The 16,008-nt window shown below is 34.7% G+C and overlaps 1 protein-coding gene across 10 annotated transcripts in view; it reads left to right on the top strand.

Annotated features, from left to right (window-relative positions):
* Positions 1-8,065: 8,065 nt before the first annotated feature.
* Positions 8,066-16,008, top strand: part of LOC100577517 — a 193,184-nt gene continuing 185,241 nt past the window's right edge. For 7 of the 10 annotated variants that reach the window (XR_003304871.1, XM_026441310.1, XM_026441308.1 and 4 more), the window contains exon 1: positions 13,580-14,551. The gene's annotated coding sequence lies outside the window, so the exon portion shown is untranslated. Of the gene's footprint in view, positions 9,065-13,579; positions 14,552-16,008 lie in introns of those variants that run through there. The other 3 variants (XM_026441305.1, XM_026441306.1, XM_026441304.1) reach the window with 3 other exon arrangements.

Here is a 16,008-nt window from a genome sequence, read left to right as displayed (position 1 = left end):
GAAGAAGAAGCTACCATTCCCTGAAAAAAAAAAGGAAAGAATGTATATTTGCTGAAGAAACGAATTGAATGTATGATCTATGAATAGGAATAATAATGAAGTAGTTCCTTGCGTGTTGCTCACTACGTATTGTCGGTCGCGTGCATATTTCATGACGGTTCGCGTTAATCTATACATAACGAATTAATAATAACCGCAAAATTAAGTTTCAAAGAGAAAAAAGAAAATTGAATTTCTTATTTAAAAGGAACTCAAAGAGTAGGATTGGAAAAATCGTCGAAATATTGTTCCTCGGCTGCTTTCTTTTCGGTTTTTACCGCAAAATTAATTCACTGACTGACGGTATTTCTTTTTTTTTTCCTGGACGAAAGTCGAGGGAAATTCATCGGTCACGTTGGTTAACGCCCACGCTTCCTCTTTGAAAGGTAAAGGTCAAGTTTAGAGCGATAAAATATTGCAGCGATGATGCAAATTTGAGTTCAGGATGTATTGTCGATTGTTGTTTCTTCCATTCGTGTTTTGTTCTGTTGATAATATACATAACAATTTTTAAAAATTATTGTTATTAGATACAATCTATTAATTGCTATGGCATGATCTTAAATTTATAACCAAAACATATATAAATATATAATATAATTAAATAGAGTTTTATTAGCGATAATAGAAATATGTTTTATAATTTCGCAGGAATTTGTATTTGAACTGTTCGTTGCAAAATGAAGAAAAAGATAAAATTTAAAAATGAACGAAATGAAACCAAGATACATAGCGTAAACTACATAACTTCTTATCAATACCGACAATGTTTCAGACGAAAACTTCGCAGACTTGGAAAAGCTTGGAAAAGCTCCGGCAAAACTCCTGTGGCCAACTTTTCAATTTGATCCTATCTTTGCCCTCCTGAGTTACAACATTTTGGCCGATGTTTTTTAGAAAATCCGCGTGATCTCGCCTCCCTGTTCGTGAAAAGTTTCGCCTAAATGGATATTATAATTCCTACACGATGTTCTACTAACTTTGTTGTAACGAGTTGGGAATTTTCTCTATAATAGCGAGACAGATTTTTCAAAATTTTCCTCGTTGTTAGAATATAATAATTATATTCGATTTTATAATTTCATCCCTATTGTTCCCATTGTTACGACTTTTATACAGAAGCACAGTTTCAATCTTGTCAAATATACATATGTGACTGACAATAATCATCCATCTTCCCTTAGATCCAGCTTCAACGCAATTCTATTATTACTGTAACACTCGCAGATCAATCATACTGTATCCTCGATGCATTAATTCGATAATTTCACCCTCAAGCAATGATTACTCGAATTGAATAGTAATGTATTATTCTCGAATTTAGTATCGAATCATTTATTCCATCTTGTAAATGAAATTATTTATTACACGTAAGATGAGCTTTCCAAAAAAAAGTTTACTTTGCAGGAAAAACTATCGCAGTTGAATTTATATTTGAATTTTTTTCCATCGGTTTGTTATTTAATTTCAGCTTTCATGTGTCGCGAACTGAAATAGATAATACAAGTTATTACAAAAAGAAAAAAGAAAAAAAAAGAGAGAGAGAAGTTTACTCAGACTAACATTTTCAACGGTATAAAACCATGCAGATTTCATATCACAAAGACAAAAATCCTATTGTGAATCGTCGATGGCCGAGTTGGTTGCAAACATCCAACGTGCCTCTCGTCAACTCATACAGAAAGTCCATTCCCTGGTACGTCGCGACGAAACGCTAACAAGCTCGAGTTTGTCAAGCTTGATTTACCTTCACGCCGCTTTATTTGTGCGAACGGAAACTTCGTATTGTGTAATAAAAGCGAACGTTCATTCGTGTTTCCTCGTACGTATTGATTTCCATAACTCGTGGAATTATTTTTCGAGTCTTATCTTGTGGCATGTTCTTAGAGACAGACGAGAGGAAAGTTTCGAACATTCTTCTCTTCGATCGAGATTGAAATACGAAATAACCTTCCTGTTTGAACTCGGATTCAGAGAGTTTATTGGTTTTTTATTCGACTCCTTTATTGCGTGGGAAATGGAAAAGATTCCAATTTTCTTTCGCTTTGATGAAGAAATAGGGACGTTGATGATGTAAGTGATGAATATTATTCAATTTGTTGAATTTGATTGATGTTACGAGCAGAGTTTTGTTGAATGTTTATCGATGTTCTATACTTTAACGAGTGAAATTTGTATATTTGTATACACAAAAATCAGTGATTTGAAGAAGAAATCTTCGAATGAAATAATTAATAAAAGAAAAACGAAAATTTTCTTAATACTGCTAGATTTTCTTGTATCTTCGAAAGTTTTTAGTTTTTAGTAAATTTAATAAATTATGTATGCATCACTTATGATAGCAAATTTTAGAGAACACATAAAAGAAGAAACATATGTAAAACTTTTTGATATTATGATATTACGAGGATGGAAATTTTAAGAGATAGTTTCATCTCTTATACTTAAACTTTCTTATCTAATGCATATAGATTTTTTGATTTTTAAATTTGGCTTACTTTAAAAATATTTGAAAATTTGATAAAGTATAATATCGAAACTTTGACGAAAAATATGTATATTATCTAAATATAAGTTAATCTTTTCACTCGAAACTATCCTTGACCTTTGAAAGAGGAGGAGGATAAACTCCAAATATAAATTCCTATTTAATCGTGGTATTTAAATGGCAGTTTCTTTAATTAGAATAAAAACTCTATTATACTTTGTAGTACAAGTTAATTAATATTCAAATCTACTTAATACTTTAGTTTCGAAATTAGATTTTTTTTATATGACGAATAAAACTATTACTTTCTGGACTCTAAACGATTATCTTCAAACAGTTCATCATGCGAATGAATTAAAATCGATAAATCCTAAAATATCTGTTATAAAATCTCGATTAAATAAGTTATCTTTCACACGATCAAATTGAGAAATTTAATTAAATTAAATTCGATTGAACTTTCACCGTATCATCGCGAAGTTTAATTTGTTCGAAGTGCAACGATCGTTCGCGAAATTTATCATTTGTGTCAGTTATTTAATAACGAGAATGACACCGATTCTATCTCGTCGCAAAATGAATAATCGCGCGGTTTAGGCTAACGCTCACGTGACCCGAATTCGCACGAAGTGTCACGAAAAACGACGAGTAACGACGAACACGAACGAAGCTGTCTGACCAGACGCGAAGCGAATCTACTTACGCACGGCGGACCATTCGTTGTTCAGTAGCGTACGAACTCACAACGTAGAAGCATCGTAATTGTCCATCCGATTAAATTACATTTATGAAATCTAGAAACATAACATAAGAAACATCGATAATTTAAATTTTTATGCTTGCGCTACAAACTTTACTATTTATTTAATAATACATATAACTAACAAAAATCTATATTGACTCTACATTATGAAATTTAATATACGCATAATATATATATCATAATATAACAATTCATATATTAAGTCAGTATCATATCAATATTAAATTTAATTAAAATTGCGAATAACTAAATGTGATACATACGTACAAAGACGTTAAATATCCAAAATTAAATTCAAGTAATTTCATCAAAGTGATTTCATCGATCGTGCAAATATTCACGATGTTGACCTCATTAAATACTATAATCACCAATTGCTCCTATCTCTCGTTACCACCCATCGTTCAACGAAAATATTTATACCGGCCGCGCCATCTTCGTCGAACATAACCTTCCAAGGGTTGCTACCATGCCGGTTAAAAACGAGGAAGCGGCTAATCCCACCCCAACGATTATCCCTCTTCCCTTCCCTCCAGTTATAACTCCAATTCCATTTCACTTTCTCTCTTCCTCCGTTTACATCACTCTCCTCTCTCCACCTTTCACCCTCCATTTTTCGTCTCTCACTCCTACTATTCTTCCCCCACCATCGAAAAATCAATATGGAGTGGCGTCGGTATACGACGTGGTGGCCGCCACCGCGTGCCGCCTCTCTCCTTTCCTTTTAACCCTCTCGTTTCCCTTGTATTTCCCGCCCTAGTCTTTCTACGTAGTATCAGCCAAGCATTCTTCCTATAGCACTTTAAATTGACCGTCCCTCCTTATAGCCGACCGATATCTCCGTCAAACGCTACGCTATCCACGAAACAATACTCTATCCTGGGCGAGCCACGTAGAAATATCAAGCATCGAGGTTTATTGCAGTACATACAGCAACACGTGGAGTCTTGGAAAGATTTATACAACGTATAACATCGTGAGAGATTTTTTTGAGCAAAATAATCTTGTCGATGTCTGTTTTAAGACTCTTTAATATTCAATAGCAGTGATATAATTTGCGATGACACCCCCAGATCTCAGACTTGAAAGTCTATCGTGATCTTTTTGAAAAATTCTAAATGATACAAGAGAAAAATTAGAATGCATAGAGAAATAACGCATTCAGAAGCAGTAAGTTGATCGATGAATATGTTTTTTTTTTTTGAAGAAAATACGAGAAAGATGCAAAGAATAAATTATTAATGCGAGGAAGTATTTTTCAATCTCGATTTCAATTTAAATTGGAGATGTATATAATTGAATAACGTTGATTACAGAGAACTAATTCGAAACTCAACACGATTTCTTTAACGATTTTCATGGGTCACTTATTGGTCGACGTTTAACGTATCACTTCCACTTGGTTGAATAAAACCGCGTGCGAATTGTCGCGCTTCGTCGCCTTTCTTGCACCGTCCATCGTTTTGCGTCGGAAATATAATTTCTCTGGAGAATACGCGAGCGAATCGAGAAAAATCTGCGGATAGAAGGAAAAGAGGTGAGCGGAGGAACTGTCGAGGGACGAAGAAAGGCTTTGAGTTCTAGCCGGATTCTTGATACCAGAGGCGCAGTTCCTATTTTCGTGACGACTTGATACCGAGGCGCACGCAATTCCGACTGTGTAGGTGTTTGCCAAGTAGTGGATCGAAATTTGGAATATAAGTTGTAGGTCAAAGATTTATCGTGAATGAAATATTCTGGATAATGAAATTTCCGTAAAGAGGATAGAGAAACGGTAATCTATTTATATAATTTGATTCTGTGGTAAATAATCCTTTGCACGTGAATGAACTGAAATAGAAGTAAAAAAATGGTTAATATATTCTTTTTATTTTAGAAAATATTATCGAAAGATTTGTACATTTATTTATTGTAATACGATATAAAGAACATTCTATTATAATTTTCAGTAGAAATTTTATGAATGGAAATAAGTCATAAAAGCCAATTAAAAAAAATCGTAAAAATATGAAATATATGAAGGAAATGTTAAATCTATTTTAAATACAATATATATATATATAATAATGCAAATATATATATAAAAAGGCGATAATAACAATTGTATTTCAGATTAATTTATTGAATGAAGATTAATTCGTTTAATTTGTCAACAATGTGGGTGCATCGATAAACAATACATTCGCTTTTCAAATCCATATAAGCTTTATTTAAGCTTAATATCAATGTTCAATTGAATTCATTTGACAAATGAAATATTAATTCAGTGAGACCATAATTACAATAAGACATATCGATATAATTATGGATCTATTTAGAGAGATTTTTGATGTTCTACTTACAATTATTATTAAATTTCCTACTATTTTTTCTCAGAATAAGATCCAGTAATTTTTTGATAACAATTTTTTAATTTAATTAAACGTCCCCATCGTATGATAATTTTAAATCATCTCCACTTCTGTAAAAATTCACAAAACATCCTTTAAATATAAAAAAGGATTCCTTTCCAGGATATAAATTATGTATAAAAAACAAAAGGAAACAAAAAATTTCAGATCGCCACTTATTCCCATCACGAAGGCTCCATCCCCTTGTTTCTCAAATTTCTTCGTACAACCCCATTACCCTCGAATCTTCCACCAGTTGGCTTTTTTCTAAAAACTCTCTTTCGAGGTCGATTCCTCCGTTGAATTCCTTTTCACGATTCTAGTCATTGTCCTCGCGGGTGGTGCGTTTCCAAGCGTCTCCTCTCCCTGCTCATAGAAGGCTGTTGAATGTAGGGTAAACTGTTGAACGTGGCACAGTTCGTGTACGCGGTGTTTTGTCGCAGAGCTCCTCGCTTCTCTCGGACGATTTTTCATCGTCCACGATACCGGTCATCGTGATCCAGGATAAGTCGCACGCGAATGGCTCGTTTCAATTCAGCAAAATAGATTTTTTAGCAGGCGTGCGTGCCTCGTTTCTGGGAACCAGGATGTGTGTAAATATCACGTGTGTAAATCGAAAGTCTCGCGTATTTTACGAGAATTTTTTTTTTTAATTTTTTTACCAAAATTTGAAAGGGAAATATGTTTAAATTGTTTTTTCGCGTGTATAGCAAATTGGGTATGGTGAGATAATAAATATTTTCGATAGGGATCAATTTTTATAATGTTTAATTGTTATATATAATAATGTATTATATTTGTTCTTATATCAATTAAGTTAAAACGCGAATTTGATAAATTGTAAATTTCTCAGGACGATAGTTTTTTTTAAATTTTTGTGTAAGGTATAATTAAGCTATTGGACAATTGTTATTCATTGTTAGTTTTATTTAGCAATTTTTCGCAAGCTGAGTCAATAATTTTAATTTTCTCTTTATCATTTAATAATTTCTTTTGACATTCCATTCCATTAAATTTCTCAAAAATCAATCCGCATTCAATCGAACACCTAAAACTAAATTTAATTAACAACTTCACTATAATTGTTTGATAACATTGCAAAAATTGATTTCCCGTTTTTTTTTTAAATATATCACCATTCTCTTTTATTCGCTTTCTCTATCCTCGAACGAATTCGTTTTAACGATCCTATTTTTATTCCAATCGCCTGGGACTCCTGAGAATCCCGTATAACGATAAAAAGGGAGCAGTGTGTATAAGGTGTTGTGCAAGGATCCCAAAGAGTTCTAATAAAATTCTCCGCTACATCTGCATAAACGCACGTAGCGTCGTAATCCACTCACATTACTCCCACTGGGCGACACGCAAGAGGAAATCGTGCATTCTGAAAATGTCCTAACAAATTGCTTCGAGCTACTTACGTCTCTGGGATTAATAAAGTGCCGACCACTTGGAAATATTACTCCTCGTGGTTAAGAACGCGTCTAGATTCTTTTGTTCCTACGTTTACGATTATTGCGCGATCGAATGCGACTGATAAATGGAAAATGCATTGGGAAAGATATGGAGGAGTAATATGTGTGGATATATAGAGGTTGAAAATAAAAATTTGTCTTGTTGGATGAAAATAAATTGTGCATTCACGATTAATTTTATGTAAAGAAATTTTAAGAGAAATTTTACGATACGTCAGAATTTTTTGGTAGAATTGTTTATACATGCATATTTTTATTAATTCTTGATACATCGATATACTGTATTAAAATATTGTTTTTGTTTAAGATTGTAAAAAATATTGTAAAAAGTAGTCTCTTCATTAAATAAAAATTCACAAGAGAAAAGCTTTGAAAATTTAGTATAATTAACTAGGTAAGAGAAAGAGAGTTGTAATTTTTGTAGAAAATTTTAGGAGATTAAGTATAAAAGACTTTCCAATGCGCTAATTGCGCCTTAATTACCAATGCAATTTAAATTACCGCGCATGATTTAATAAAATTCCGAGATGTAACAAGTGATAATAAGAAATACACCATCTAACAACCCGGCGAGTTCGTTGAACTCTACACCATCTTCTCTCCCATTGCTCCTGCCAGAAAACAGCCATGTAACAACCTAGCTAGCCTAGAGACACCGAACCAAATATCTTTCTCGCCAAATCCATCAGATTTAATCTAAACATCCCCTAAAATCCAATTTCCTAAAATCTCACAGAAAAAAAGGGGGAGATAAAAAACAACAAGAAAAAAATAATCCATTCCATCTGAACAATCTCATATTTCATTTCATTGTTGACGTAAAACACGTTTACGTTTACGACATTCGAACGAAAAATTCAATCGAAACAAAACAAAAAGAAAGAAAAAAAAAAAAAAGAAAAGAAAACAAAAAAAATCCAAAAACAAAGAAACAAATCCAGAAAAGCTATATGAAAAAAATAAACGTTCCACCGATAAACCATCCATCCATCCAACAGAGGCGCCCTCGACGTGAGGGAAAGAGAAAACGGAAGAGAGCGAATCAAAAAAACGAAAAAAATAAATAGACAAAAAAAAAAGAAAATCGACCCTGCGAAATTCCGCTCGATGAGGGCGGAATAGGAGCGGTTCTGACACGGTACGGCACTGTCGACATGCGCAGTAACGGCGGGGCGATCAGGGGTGGTGGTTCGAGTGGTTGATCGTCGTTGCCGCGGTTGGACAGAGATAGGCTGCCCGGCCTGATATCTCGGGCGGGGTGGGAGGGCTGGGTGGAAATGGTGGGGGTACCGGCAGGTTAGTAGCGGAGGTACACGTTGTGGCAGCCGGCAGTAGCGAGAGCCGTGCTTGCCACGGCCCACACGGCGGCCTGTGCGTGTGCGTGTGCGTGGGTCAGCCTTGCCCCACATTCAACCGTCGTAGTCGCGCGTCTTTCGGCGAGGTCGAGCCGGCGCGGCGTTCCACGTCGGTTGAGAAGCCGGGGGATGCTAGTTGCGAGGAAGTGGCGGCGTCGAGCAGCGTCCTCCCGCCGGCTACTCGCGCGGCGCCGCTCCGACAACGCCGGCAAGGCTTCCGTGTGAACGAACGACCTTCTTCCACGGCTTACCACCGGCCGACGACATTTCGTTTTCCCTCGTGCGCACCGTGTGTTCATCGAGATCATCGCGCGTGGCTCGTGCTCGAGTATAATCTAGTCTAGTGCGTGCGTGCGTGCGTGCGTGTTACGTGCCTGCCTGGCACACGCGCGCGCGTTAATTCGCGTGTATAGCAGGGGGGAAAGAGGGGGGACGAAAGGCGAGGTGAGACGTAAGTCGGCGTTACACGCAATCGAAAAAGGTTCTCGTTGGCGCGCGAGTGTAATCCGCTCGAGAGTAATTCTTCCTTTTGGTTTCGATCGCGTGATCGTGATGTGAGTGTGCGGGGAAATTTTTGGTGCGATAATTTTGGCACGCATCGATCGTGTGAGATATTAAATATTTAATCGATCGTTCGAAATGTATAGTGTGATGTTTGTGAAGAAAATAATTTTTCTGACTTTCCTCGAGAATTTTGAATCGTTGATTTTTTTTTTTTTTTTTCATCATTGTGGGGCGAAAAGAATTCGTTCGTTCGATCGAGAAATAGTCGAGTCGTGGGGGGAAAATCCCGGTCGCATTTTAAATTCCACGATTTTAAACACGATCGAGAGAGGATCGCTTAATACTCGCTGCTCGTGACATTGCGCGGAAACAAAACGAGTGGAGAAACGAGCCGGTGATGCTCGCGGAGAAGAGGGGAAAACTTGGGATTATTTCCAACGACTTAAAATTCCGACAGCGGAACGCTTGCTTGGGAAGGGAAGAAAGAGGTTCGACGTTCTTTGAAGCACGGGAATATCGCGGTCGTGGGGTGAATCAACGGTGGCGGAGAAACTCTCTTTTGCGGTCGTTGTAAGACGAATCTTCTATAATACGAATTCTTCGCATTTCTTCCATTTCTAGAGCTTACGTTCGTTTCCGAATTCATGATAGAGGGACTCGAGAAGAGTCGAATAATTTTTGCGTAAGTTTGAGAAGCGGCTCTTTTTTTGATCGAGAGTAAGTCCTTCCACGCGAGAAAAGTCACGTTTCGACTTGAGTTCGTTGGAAATTTGTCATGTAAAAATTCGATTTCAGGGTTGAGTTCAATATACTGTTAGTTGTGTTTTAAAGGGAGAGTTTTGGAAGGAGATGTGATTAATATGTTTTAGTTATTGTGCGAGGGGTGAACGATGATTAGCTGATATTTATCTTGAACCTTTTGTTAATAAATGTTGAATTATTAAAGGCGGAATTAAAATTCTTTTTAAATATCGACAATATTAAAACAATATTTTAATTCAATATTGATAAACGATGAAAAATGAATAAAGTTGTTATAAATTTGTCACCGTCGCTTTTAATTACAGATATAATTCATCTTTGAAATATCTCATATTCTTATCAATAAATTTTGTATAAAATTAAAATATTAAAATTATTCTTCTGATATTAATAAAATATCGAATACAATAAATTTAATATATTACAATTCCCAACTATAACATGTAATTCACTTCTCTAAGTATATTTTCAAACTCTCATCGATTATTTCAAATTTCATCGATCCATTCACATTTCTAATCCTTTAAATTTTTCCTTTAAATTTTCAATTCCATTTTCCTCCCCCAAAAAAATTATCCTCGCTACAACTTATTAATCTTAATTCCACGTTTCGTCGAGCTTCGATCGTATATTAAGATTAATTACTACATCAAAAGCGCGTGCCACGATGAATGGCGAACGGAAACTCGGTGCAATTTTTTAATCTCTCGAAACCCTCTGGTCCGTTTCATCTTTCCTGTCACGAGTGCATGCAGTCACAAGTGGTGGAGGGGTGGGGACGATCAAATTCGTTCAACGATTACGTCCCCTGTAATAAAAATCTTCCGCAATTGCGGAAATTGGTTTAGCGGGTCAATAGCATGTTAGCCCGACGAGTTGAAGAGAAAGCACGCAGGTGTGTGCGTTCTATGGAACGTTTGAAAACTCCCTATTTTTCTTTGCCTTCTTCTCTCTCTTTCTCTCTCTCTCTCTCTCTCATTCGTTCCAATCGACACGATCGATCGCGCCAACCGCTATAAATTTTCGTGAAATTTTCATTTCAAAAGGGCCGCTGTGCTTTAATCTCGAATTTCGTGGCTCCGCATTTATCCGGTTAACTCGTTGGCGAAATCGTGGCGCGTAAATTATATCACGTCTGTCATTAGCTTGTTGTTGCTTGATTGCCACTTTTCGAGAGTTTCGTTTCGATAAAGTGATATTCGTACGCGAATTAAAACGTGTGTCGCTTTGATTATTCGAATTGTTATTTTGATGTTTAAAGGTTCTCGCGCGTAGAAATTTAATAATATTGATAAATTGTATCATTGATCAGAGATTTCTTACATTTTGAAAGAAAAAAAGGTTGGGGATAACTCATTCTCGTGATTATTAACATTACAATTTGTTAAAATGATTTCTTTATTAAACTCGTTGTGTATAGGTAATTCACAAAATTTTAATATCGATTATTAATTCTCTTGCACAATTATAGATGCAATAATGTTACTAGTTTCTTATTCTTGCAATTATTAAAAATTTACAAGTTCATTTTTTTATTTTGTTGAAACGGAAAAATAATTATATATCTTGTATAAATGCATTCAGATTGATTTTGATCAATTCATATCGATCCTTCAATTATAGATCATTTAATTATATTCACGTAATAATACTGTAATTTTGTGTATATATAAAAATAATAATTGATTCGAAATAATTATCCACAAATCTACGACTCTCTCTCATCATGTCATTTCGTTTTGTACTCGCAAGTCAACATTCAATCATGATCGTATTAATCGTAATTCGACTTATTAATCCAAAGAAAAAGGTTTTCTTTTCATTGAGAACACAATCCTTCACGACTGTTGCTTCATCCACGCGTATCTAAGCAAATTGCGTAACATGGCTACAAAGTCTCTGAAGCGGTTCGTTTTTAGAAAATAGTATTTCATAGGGATTGGAGAAAAGAATCGAGCGGAAAGGGATCTCTCTCTTTTTTCTTTTTTTTTTTTTTTTTCAATTGTGCTTTGCCTTTTGTGGCTTTTTCCATTTGCGAAAGGAGAAAAATTGGTTTCAGTGGTTTGTTTAAATTGTTTGTATTGGCGATAAAGGTTAAATTGGAAATTGTTTTAGAAATAGACTAAAAAGAAAGATTCATAAATGGCTCGCCCTCATAACCATAACCATCTCTCAATTTCTCGTTTTTATTAACAGATTTAAAATTCTTTATTGATAATAAATCATTGAAGACCTTCTGATTTTTATTTTCGAAGAGAGAGAGAGAGAGGGAAATGCTAACATAAATGACAAAATGTTATCTGCGAAGAAAATCGATAAACAGCACAACTTTGTATAACACCACTTCAACGATAAACGATCACATGCAAAAGTTATTATCACATCCCATAATCTCCACGAAGCGTAAAATATATTCCTGGTGTTTCGCTTCCTGTCTGTGTGGAACAAGGTTTCACGTTTTTAAAGGGGATAGTTCGCGTCAATTTCCCTACAATTACATGTCAAAGTGACCTTAATTTTTTTCTTAAAAAAAAAAAAAAAAAGCTTTCCATCCATCGTCCTATCACAATTACATCCAACAATAGATGCATCTATTTTAAACCTTATTGCATTCGAAATTATTATCCAGTGGGTATCATAGAAGAACGAATTCATGGACGAGTTTCAAAAGTTGTTTAAATTATTTTCTCTGATGTCCAGCTGATATTTCATATAAAGGCTGATATTTCTGATAAAGAGAGGGACATCCTCGTATTTGAAAACAGGTATCGAGCTGCGAACTTTCATGCCCTCGTTTAAAGCGATAACCTCTTGTGGAATGGATCGATAGGATACGTGGAATATGGAATCAACGCGCGAAGTAATTCAATATTTTTTTAAATTAATGGCGCACTTGACTCAGGGTCGGGGAACAAAAGAAAGTTCGTCTCGAATGAAGATCAGAGAATACTTTTTAAAAAAAAAAAAAAAAAAAGAATGTCTCCTCCGACTCGTCATTTCTCATATTTTAAGAATTTAATTTATTAAATTAGAATAATTTGAAATCTTGATGCAATATTGATAAAATTGATCAGATAAAATAGTATTCAAAAAATTTTTTCGACTTTTAAGAATAATAAATTACAAATCTTTTACATTTCGCAAAAATGGGATTATGAATGAATTGAAAATATATTCATATCTGACTCGAACATTTTCGTATATGCGATATGTATTGGTAAAAATATTATATAATCCTGTACAATATTGTGCAATACAGTATTAAAGTAAAATATTAATAATTACCATTTCGAAAATTATTTAAATGGTCCATCCGGTATAACTTATTAACGAATTTAAAATTAAACGAAATTGAAGAATCACGTTTTTATATTATATTTAACTTAAACTAGATTAAATCTCGTTAAGATAGATTTAATCGAAGGAATTGATTTTCCTATCACTAGGAAAAATTGAAAAAAGTGTCGTCGGATTAATCTCGGGATAGACTTCGTTACGCTAGATCAAATTAAATCAGACTAAATGAGGTTAGGATTAGAAAAGCTAGGTTTGGCTCTGCTGACGAATGAATAATCCTCGAATTTTTTTTTTTTTGTCGAAAACCTTTAATCTCAAGCAAGCGGCCCCCAAGAGCAGCGTATAAATTTTCGACGAGCAGCGTGTATCAGGGGGAAGGGGGCAAAAAGCTGAGCGATGGAGGGAGAAGGAAGGATATCGCGCGATCGCGGCACACGTGTTTGTCGTTTCTTGCACGCTCCCCGTGGCGGGTAGTCGTGCATCACCGCGTGAAATTCCGTTTTCAGAGGTCGACTTGGTGAACGAGGTGACGTATACGACGAAGAAGAAGTGTCTTAAATTGGAGAAGAGCGAATCAAGAGGCGGGCTGAGAAAGAGGAGAGAGAGAGAAAGGAGAAGAAACAGGGACGAATAATTAAACTGAACGAATGGGAACAGGTTGACATATCGATTGAAAGAAACGACGGAATAGATGATAATTAGAGAACGCTTAGAAAGGCTTGTCGATGAAATCAATATAGCGAGATTAAATAAAATAAAATAAAAAAATATATATATATATATGTACATACATAGAAATATATTAATATATGATGTGATTAATTATTATGAAGAAGATCTACTAAAATATATGTCTTTGGAGAGAGAAAGAGAAAGAGAAAAAGAATATTATTCGGATCTATTGTTTTATCTGCTCGTTCAAGAAGTTTACACGTCTGATTATTATTAAGCCTATCTGCGCGGAGAGAGGCGAGAAGACGTGAATAAGAGGGAGGATACAAGGAACGACCAAAACGAATGCTGTCAATTAATATTCTATATTATTCGTATCACTTTCGGATTTACTATTTCGCCTAGTTCAATTATATATATATATGTATATCGTTCTTTAACAAGACACGAGCGAGATACCTACCGTTTTTCTCTTTAATCATTCTTCGAATTCTACCTCCTGGTTAAGAATATAAATTTAAAAGAAATAGAGGGAGAGAAAGAAATATATAAAGCCACGACAACGAAAAAGAAGAAGAAGAAAAAGAAAAAGAAGAAGAAGAGGAAGAAGAGAAAGAAGATAAGAATCCACGCGAAGAGAGGGAAAATAGAGGACGTTAAACGGCCTACAAACATATCTAGATATATAGTGCGCGACACACGGGTCCTCGAGCGGACCCTTCACAATGGTTGTACCTGGTTTAATTTGCAGTTAAGACTTCGTCGTTCAGAACGGAAGCCACGCTCGCTTCCGTGCCATTACCAAGGTAAGGCAGCACTAGACTAAGTCCTTCAACGACGGTCTTCTTCGTTCGATCTCGAACAGTTTTCATGGTGCAGTATTATCATCCATGCTCCGTATAACCGAATGCCCTCGTTCTCGAGGATCAACGAGGCTAGGTAGGTTACGTTTCCACGCCGAAATCTGTTCTATTTGTTTTCTATTTGCGTGTAAAAGTTCTAAAAAAAAAAAAAAAAGGAAATTCATTTTATGAAATTGTGGGATGGATCTGCATAAAATGTATGCTGCAAAAAAGAGATATGGTTGTAGTTAGTTCTAAACATTTTCATACTTTTTCATACTTTTTTATACGTCGTGAAAGTGGAATTAAAATGACGTTTGCGGGATCATTATTTTCGAATACAATGAGTAATTTGTATCGATTACGAATCGAGAAACGAATCTTTTTTTTTTCTCTTCTCAAGCTTGTACGGACGATTGATGATTTAATTTTATTTATTCGTTATTTGGTTGTTTTTGAGAGGATATTAAAGGAAATTGAAAGTTTTGGACGATAATAAAGTATTTCTGTGGCAAGTTACGGGATCTGTTTCAGAGGTCGGTCCGTTTGGTGGTTATTTAGCGTCTAAATATCCGAGTTGTATGAAACTGTCGCGAGAGTTGCATTTGTTCAAAGGAACTCTCGTCATCCTTTGATGATAATTCCTTTGTGCAAGTTTCACTTTTTCCAAGAGATGAATATCTTCTGGAATAACTGTTTCGTTTCAAAAGAATAAGGAAAATCTTTTTAAATGTAAAGATTTGTGTGAAACTTTTGCCAAGAAGTTTAATTTTCGATGATCGAGACAATTCATTGATGTTTTCAAGCTGATATGAATAAGTTTATCGTGGTTTTTGATTCTTTTTTTTTTTAAGCAGAAAAATATTTTAAATAACTGCAATTAAAAAAATAATTCGAAAGTTAGAATAATTAAAAAGAATACTACATTGGTATTGATAAATTGATTAAAACGAAAAATTAAACAAATATCATAATATTTTATGAAATTGATATATGGAAGAGAGAAATTGTATTTACATGTTCCATTATGCGGTGGTGTAATATTTTATGATTTATCTCGTTGACCACAAATAATTTTATGCATATATAAAATAAAGTATTAACAATATTAGTATTTTGCGGTAACATTCTTCACAAACGCCATCGATTCTGAAACAAATAAATAAAATTAGAAAATTAGATTATGTATTTTTATATTTTCGTAAACAATTCAAAAAAAAAAATTTTTCTCAAAATATCTCCAAAATCTGACTCTCAAAAGTTGATTCTTATATTTATATTTTTCCTCCCCTATCTTTCTCATTCGATCTAATGAACTCTGGAAATGAACATTGTCAAGAATCGTTTGGTTTCCTTTAACTGCGAAAGCTTGACTTACCCCAACTTCAACCACTTAGTTCAAATACCCTTATTTAATATCT

Source organism: Apis mellifera, linkage group LG6 (assembly GCF_003254395.2).
Source record: "Apis mellifera strain DH4 linkage group LG6, Amel_HAv3.1, whole genome shotgun sequence".
NCBI classification, from domain to species: domain Eukaryota; kingdom Metazoa; phylum Arthropoda; class Insecta; order Hymenoptera; family Apidae; genus Apis; species Apis mellifera.
The sequence above is the reverse complement of the archived record's forward strand: the minus strand, read 5'-3'. Positions and strand labels throughout refer to the sequence as shown.